Source organism: Rattus norvegicus, chromosome 17 (assembly GCF_036323735.1).
Source record: "Rattus norvegicus strain BN/NHsdMcwi chromosome 17, GRCr8, whole genome shotgun sequence".
In the NCBI taxonomy this organism is placed as follows: domain Eukaryota; kingdom Metazoa; phylum Chordata; class Mammalia; order Rodentia; family Muridae; genus Rattus; species Rattus norvegicus.
Window position 1 is genome coordinate 72,761,679 of NC_086035.1, and position 7,974 is coordinate 72,769,652.

General features: G+C 42.9%; 1 pseudogene; it reads left to right on the forward strand.

Moving 5' to 3' along the window:
* Nucleotides 1-2,385: 2,385 nt before the first annotated feature.
* Nucleotides 2,386-3,696, forward strand: Fth1-ps3 (ferritin heavy chain 1, pseudogene 3; annotated as a pseudogene).
* Nucleotides 3,697-7,974: the final 4,278 nt, after the last annotated feature.

Below are 7,974 nucleotides of genomic sequence, written 5' to 3' on the forward strand. Positions count from 1 at the left end.
AAGCAACATAAATGAGCTATTTAGTGTCTGTGGAATCTCTCCCAACACAGATACACACAAATGGTCACACACACACACACACACACACACACACGCACACGCGCGCACGCACACGCACGCACGTGGACATATACATACATGCTCACAGGGCTACATTTAAGTTCAGCAGTGGAGAGAACACAAGAGCGTGGGATGGACAGAATTATGCAGCAGTGAGCAGCAGGAAGCACATGTTGCTTGGTAACCAGGAAGCCACTCTCTCTTGATTCATCGGGGTGTCAACCATACATTTTGTGCTGTACATTACCTACAATGAAAAGGTCGGTGACCCAGTGAAATATCAGATTAAGTCAAACTATTAACTGGACAAATGCATTTAAGGAGCCCTTGTACGCTTGGTTTCCTGTGATTAGTATACATGATGTTCTGCCAAGGAAAGCATGAATCATTAATGTATTCGGAGCCCGCTGCTCGCTGCATCGAAACCGTAACTCACGCGGAGTAACGCCGCGTGCTGTGTTTATAAGATGTGGAGCCTTCAGCCAGCGTGATCTACGAGGCTGTTATTTTGTGGTAAGGACACAAGTGCCTTCTTTCTCCTCCTCCCTTTTGTAAAACGTGTTTGTCATCCCCTTTAAAAGACAGAAAAATCTTCCTCCAGGGGAAAAAAAAATTGGTCACCACGTGACTTTGCCTGGGTGGGGGAGGGGAGATGACTTGGCCCATCAAATAGGTGCACTGTGAGGGCTTTTATCGTGTCCCTTTTTCTCCCCTTCTCCGATTGACACCTATGGCTCCTAGACCTGTGCTTCGGAAACTCTGCACACTTAAAACTAAAAGAGCGCAGAGGTTCCCAACGAATAAAACTCCAGAGTCTAGGTTTGAACTCTGACCTCCCTGTCTTCTCTTTCTCATTGATGGTTAGATTTAGTATCAGACCCCCACAGAGCTACAAGTGCCTTCCTCTGGTCTACCCCACTATAGCTAGGACTAGGAACAGGAGAGTCTACACGGCTAGCCATTTACAATTTGACCTCTATTTTATGAGTTAAGTTCATAGGGGTGAAAGTAATTACGTGGTGAGACCTGGGCTCGTTTTCCACCTCTGCCCTTAATCAGCCCATTTAAGCCACATAAAAACATTTTGAGGTAGGAAGGAGTTGGGAGGACAAAGAGTAACATGTCTGCCTGTGACCCTCAAATTCTTCCCTGGAATCTTCTCCTACGTTGATTAGGGGCAGGCTACGTCTTCCACAGATCACTCATAGGTGAACTGAAATATAGGTCCCAAGTCAGTGCAACCAATATAGGTTGGATACCTTCTGTATCTTAGGCACGAGACTAGGACCTGGAATGGTGGTGCTCTCCATATCCACATTAAACCTCCACACAGACACTGGGAACTGAGTTCTAGAGTGTAGACCAGAAGATGCTAACGAAACTTCTAAGATCAGTAAGATCCATCCACCAACACTGTAATTTCTTACTAATCACTAACTTTTTGGTGATGGTTAGCGATGCAAAAAAAACAAACAAACAAACAAACAAACAAAAAAGACAAAACAAACAAACAAAAAAACCCCAAATACCAATAATTTGAACTGCATAATTGGTAGAGAAATGTAATGGTTAGATTAGTGAGTGGCTTCCAGTAGCCCAGAAATGCTCATTCTTCATCCTTTGCTTTGCTTGTTTGTTCTCCTTCACATCTGTTCTCCTCATAGAGCTGTCAATGAAAACCCACAACTCTCATCTTAAGAGGCATAAGAGGGGGGTTGGGGATTTAGCTCAGCGGTAGAGCGCTTGCCTAGCAAGCACAAGGCCCTGGGTTCGGTCCCCAGCTCTGAAAAAAAAAAAAAAAGAAAAGAAAAAAAGAAAAAAAAAAAGAGGCGTAAGAGGAGTTTGTCCTAGAGGCGATTATGAACACCGTGCTCTAGCAACACAGATTTAAGCTACCCTACATCCCACACCCCAACATGCTAACAGTTTTATTGGAGTTTTATAGTAACAGAACGGAAAAATCATAAATCAAAATGACTTTTAAATACATTGGTAGAAACATCCAATAGACAGGTCACAGAATGTGGGGGAACTCTGAGCTACAGACCTCAGATGCTACCTGAAAACATTCTCAGTTCTTTGGTTGGTTCGAATTAGGGGTCTCTTTGTACATTCCAGAACATTTACCTAATGCTCAAAAAGATGTTAGTGCACAGACAGAGGAGGACAATAAGTGACAGGACAGGGGGCAAAAGATGGTTCTAGATAATTTGGCGCTTGGCTTTCAACATTCCATCCATTCTACATTACTGAAGTTCTAATGAATTAATGGCTCTTGCAGTGGGATTGGAATACGGTGTGCTTCCTTACAGGCACTTTTACTCACAGAGAACACAGTGCTAGCATTTGATGATACTATCTGCTCAACCACCACGATGAATCCCCCAGTCCCTGTGATTGAAAATGCTATCTATGGTCCAGAATGGCCGTGGCGTCCCACTTCAACAATGCTTGAACGCCCAGTGCTCGACCTCTCTGACCCCCACCATCCTCTTCAAACCTGAGCCCTTTGCAATTCTGAAGCTCCGCCTCGCCCCGCCTCCACCATGACTACCTTGGCTCCCTCAGAACTTCTGAGTCACCAGGACTCAGTAGCTGCCATCAATCCCAGATCAGCCTGGAGTTGGATACCTATGTCTATCTGTCTATGGTTTTGCTGTTGTTGTTGTTGTTTTGTTTTGTTTTATTTTTTTGACCGGGATGATGTGGCTCTGAAGAACTTTGCCAAATACTTTCTCCACCGATCTCATGAGGAGAGAGAACATGCTGAGAAACCAGTGAAGCTGCAGAACTGGGGTAGCCAAATCTTCCTACAGGATATAAAGAAACCAGACCGGGATGACTCGGATTACAGACTGAGTGCCATGGAGGGTGCACTGCACTTGGAAGGGAGTGTGAATCGGTCACTACTGGAGCTTCACAAACTGGCTACTGACAAGAATGATCCTCACTTAATGTGGCTTCACTGAGACGTACTACCTGAAAGAGCAGGTGAAATCCACGAAAGAACCGGGTGACCACGTGATCAACTTACGCACGATGGGAGCCCCTGAATCTGGCATGGCAGCACATCTCTTTGATAAGAAACTCTGGGAGACGGGGACAAGAGCTAAGCTGACATCCCCAAGGCCACGTGACTTTACTGGTCACTGAGGCAGTACATGCATGTCAGGCTGCCTTTGTCATTTCGATAAGTTGCACCAAAACATCTGCTTATGTTCTTTAATTTGTACCAATTTCTTCAAATAAGGAATTTTGGTAATCTCTTCCCCTCCCCCCAAAATGCTATCACCTAAGAGCTGCACTGGAACTCAGCACTTTTTTTGTTCATTTCCTCTACATTGCTTATTGGATAGCTACCAGACAAAGCTTGTTACAGGCTACATTAAAGGAAGTAGCAAATGGTCCCAAAGAAGGTTATTGTCTTAGTCAGAGTTTGTATTCCTGCAAAAAAACATCATGACCAAAAAATAAGTTGAGAAAGAAAGGGTTTATTCCGCTTACATTCCACACTGCTGTTCATCACCAAAGGAAGTCAGGACAGGAACTCACACAAGGCAAGAACCAGGAGCTGATGCAGAGGCCATGGAGGGATGTTACTTACTGGCTTGCTTCCCCTGGCCTGCTCAGCTTGCTTTCTTATAGAACCCAAGACTACCAGCCCAGGGATGGTTCCACCCACAATGGGCTGGGCCTTCCCACCCTTGATCACTAATTGAGAAATGCCTTACAGCTGGATCTCATGGAGGCCTTTCCTCAAGGGAGGCTCCTTTCTTTGTGATAACTCCAGCTCGTGTCAAGTTGAAAACCAGCCAGTGCAGTTATGTTCAGAGACATCTTTCACCCCCCCCCCAACTCCCATCAAAGATGACTGAAACCACAAATAATCTAAGCCTATATTTAGTACTTTTTTATCTGAGCTGTTTACCAGGTGGTATAGTTATAGTTTTTGCAGTCTCAGGTATAGCAATAAAAGTAGCACAAATCTGTTTTACTGTCTTCCAGTTAACACACATGTGCACGTGCGTGTACACACACACACACACACACACAAACACTTGATTGTGATGTATATGTTTGTTTTTTTCTTTTGTTAGCTACTAAGTGGTGAATCTGAATCTCATACAGCACTGTGGATATTCTAGACTAAAGAATGCTCAAGCCCAGGCAGTATGGAAAGACTGGGGCAGACCTCAACACCATACATGAACAGGCAACTGACTTACTAATAGCTTGTTTCTGGAATTTTCTATATACTATTGCCTGATTATAATTAGTGAAAATTTATTAAAGGTAAAACCCTGGACTGCAAAGTTCTCTTTTCAAAGGTTTATTTATTTTTATTTTCATGTATATATTTTTCATGTGTGTGTCTGTGTGCCACGTGTATGACTCATGCCCCAGAGTTACAGATGATTGTGAGTCATCACCGTGTAGCTGCCCCAACCTCGACCTTGGTCATCTATAAAAGCCATAAGCACTCATACCTGCTGAGCCATCTCACCAGCCTGGAATCTCGAATATTTCATTTTCTAAAAATTATGTGCATTTGCACTCATTGTACTATCTAACAAGGACATGTACAATTCTATATCGAATTGATCTCTTTGAAAATTACCTTTATGAGAACATGGCAGGCATTAGTATTCACTTCATAGCTGAGTGAACTGTCTAACCACCTGATTGTGCTATGGAGCTCACGTAATTCACCTTCCCTTCCAAAAGCATCTCAAACCTCTGAGCACCTTGATAAACAAGAACTATTTCCACCGTCATGGCTGAACTATGTCTACCTCAGAATTCGTGTTAGATTTCCCATGCCCCAACACCTCTACATTAGTTTCCTATAACTCAATATGATTTTAAAAATCATGGTCAGAAGCAACTTAAGGAAGAGTTTCTTTTGTCCAGAGAGACAAGAAGTCATCATGGTGGGAGGCATAGCAACAAGTGGAAGTCATGGCAACAGTAACATAAAAGGAACCACAAGCATGAAGCAGAGAGAGGGAATTGAAAGTGGTATGAGTCTTTAAATTCTGAAAGCCCCTTTCTAATAACGTACTTCCTCCAACAAAACCTTACCCCCTAAACCTCCCCAAATAAGCAAGCATCAGCAACCAAGGCCCAGTGTTCAAATATCTGAGCCTATGGGGGACATTCTATTCAAACAACTGTAGCTTCTGAATGTGATTCGATTTGGAGACCGAGTTTTGAAAAACATAATTAAGTTTAAAGCAAAGTCAGTGAAATGGGCTTACATTCTATTTGACTCTCATTGTAAGAGATTAGGACCTAGACACATAGAGTGAAGAACACATGGAAATGAAGATTGAAGACCACGTCTACCACTCAAAAAGGAGATACAATCTTACTAGACCCTTGCTCTTGGTCTTCCAGCATTGAGAATAAAGAGAAAATAAATACTTAAAGCTTTGGCTTGTGGTATTCTGTTGTGATAGATCTAGTAGATCAATGCCTTTGTGTTCACATGTCTCTAACAATATCAGAAACAACACACACACACACACACACGTACTAAATCAGCTATTAGATTAAATTGTGCTGTATGCCAGAATAAATATTTATGTATCATTATGCAAATTACCACCGAAATCAAACTAAAGGACTTTAGAGATCACCTTGACTACAAAGTTATGCAAGGCAATGGCCTTGTCTCTTTTTTTCATTGTCTTAAGTTGATGTCAAAGGCACTCACCTTTCAAAGGAGCTGGTTTGCCAGTTCAAAGCATATACAAATGCACACAAGTGGGCACACCTACTCACATGCATGCACACACACTTGAATTAATATGGAATTCAGAGAATAAGGGGATACTAAGAGTACCAAGAAAAGGTTGAGCAAGGGAAGATGGATAGGTGCTTATCTAGCTGGAAGATCTATCTACACCATGGTAAAAAAAATATGTATGCCAGCAAATCCTTCATTCCGTTATAACTCTGTGTAATGGAGGCCATAATGATTCCCTTATCCTATTAACACTCAGAAGAGAGGTCATAAAATAATACAGTGTGTTTATTAAGGCAGGGGATGTAATGGAAATTGATGAATGTACCAGGAAAGAACCATTAACAGAACGACAAATTCGGGTTCTGTTTGCATTCCTATTAGGCTGAATCCACACTTGTTAGCTTAAGTAATCCCTGTGCTTCAGTTAGAGCCATCCACATATAAAAACAGCATCTGAGTCTCAAAGGGGTAGTGTTCTAATGTGCCATGGAAACTCAAGTACATTATATCTCCCCTGAGATATGGAGGACTCCACAAGAATGAAGTTCATATTAAACAATTTAAGTTGTCAAATACGAGGTGAAAATTGCCCTAGGTTCATTTAGTATTCTTATTTACATAGATCTGAGAGAGAAAATAGCATTAACTGATGAACTTGTCTCTAATAGTTTTAAAGGTCCAGCTCTTTAAAAGAACAAAGAGTTGAACTAAATATGAATAATATAAAGGATGATTGCAATGACATCAAGGTCATGTGTCCTTATAGGGCAGTGTCTTTAGAAAAAAAATTTATGTTTTTCTGGACTTTAGCTTGATATAAGAGAATGTCAGGAAGCAGGGCAGAAATTATATTTTATAGGAAGGAGATGTCACACGTATCTGAAAAGCTCACTTCCTTCCCAAACAGAAAATGAAAGAACTCTACAAGAACCATTTATTACTTTAGATGTAGCCGTGTTGGTGCAGTAGATAACACTTCAGTCTCATAGCTTTAAAGTCTATATTTTAAGGGGATGATTTTAAAGGATCAGAACATTTCATTATTGTGTTGGCTGTCCTGGATGCAGGCCTTCTGGACAATCCTATTCGGTTGCTGAGAATGGTGCTGGAGTGGAGGACAGACAGCTGGGGGACCAATGGGCAAATTCACAGGACTGCATCCGTGGAGGAACGTGACCCCTGAAGCCAAGAAGAGATGCTGTTCCTGGAGTTGTTAGAGTTACCCTGAGCAACTATAGGTTCTGCTGACCATCCTCAGTATGTCAGTCAAAGAAACGAAAAACAGGATAAGAGAAGATGGATTCTATGTGGCTACATGGGGAAGAAGATCACTGGGACCCAGTGACTCCCAAGTTCCTATTGAGGAATCTGAGGTGAGGTGTAGTTTTCATGAAAAGGCAAGATGTGTGTATGACAGAGCAGTTCTGGTCAAGGTGTAGTTCCATAATCTCAGTTCCAGTGCTTTTTGCAAGATGATCTGACTGTATCAGAACTATATGAAGTCACTTTCCTGGGGACGAGTTTCCCCACTGACTGGCACTCATCACTTTTCTTCTCCTATCATGAGATTCCTGGGGAAATTCCTTCAAGCCCGTTGTCTCCATAGTCTGAGAGTCAAGAGATAGGCAGAAGTACCTGTTTAGAATATTCCACACTTGGTGCCAAAGAGACGTCCAGGACCCTAAGAGCAACCTGATTCCCCATGGAAGCCTTTGGGACCCCAAGACTAACCAGCTTGGAGCCCTGCTTCACCAATCCATTCCTAGTTGGGTTTTTTTGAGGCACAGCCATCAGAGGTGAGTTGAGCATGGTCCCTTGACCTCTATTTTCTGGCACTGGACTCTCAAAGGGCCTTGAAGAACCCCAAGAGCATCCCGATTCCCATGGATGCCTGCTGAGCTCCGAGGATGACTACCTTGGAACCCTTACCCCAGCAACCCCTTCCCGGTTGTCTGGGGCCGGCAGAAGTGAGTTGTGTTCGGTCCTCTGATCTCCATTGTCTGGCTCTGGACTTGCATTTCAGGACTGAAGAAACGTATGAGACTCCAAAGGTGTCCTGCTTCCCCATGGAGGCCTGCAGGGGGCCCCTAGTACTATCAGCTTGGAACATTGTCTCACCAATTCCTTGTCAGTGGGGTCTGCCTGAGGCACAGACAGCAGAGTGG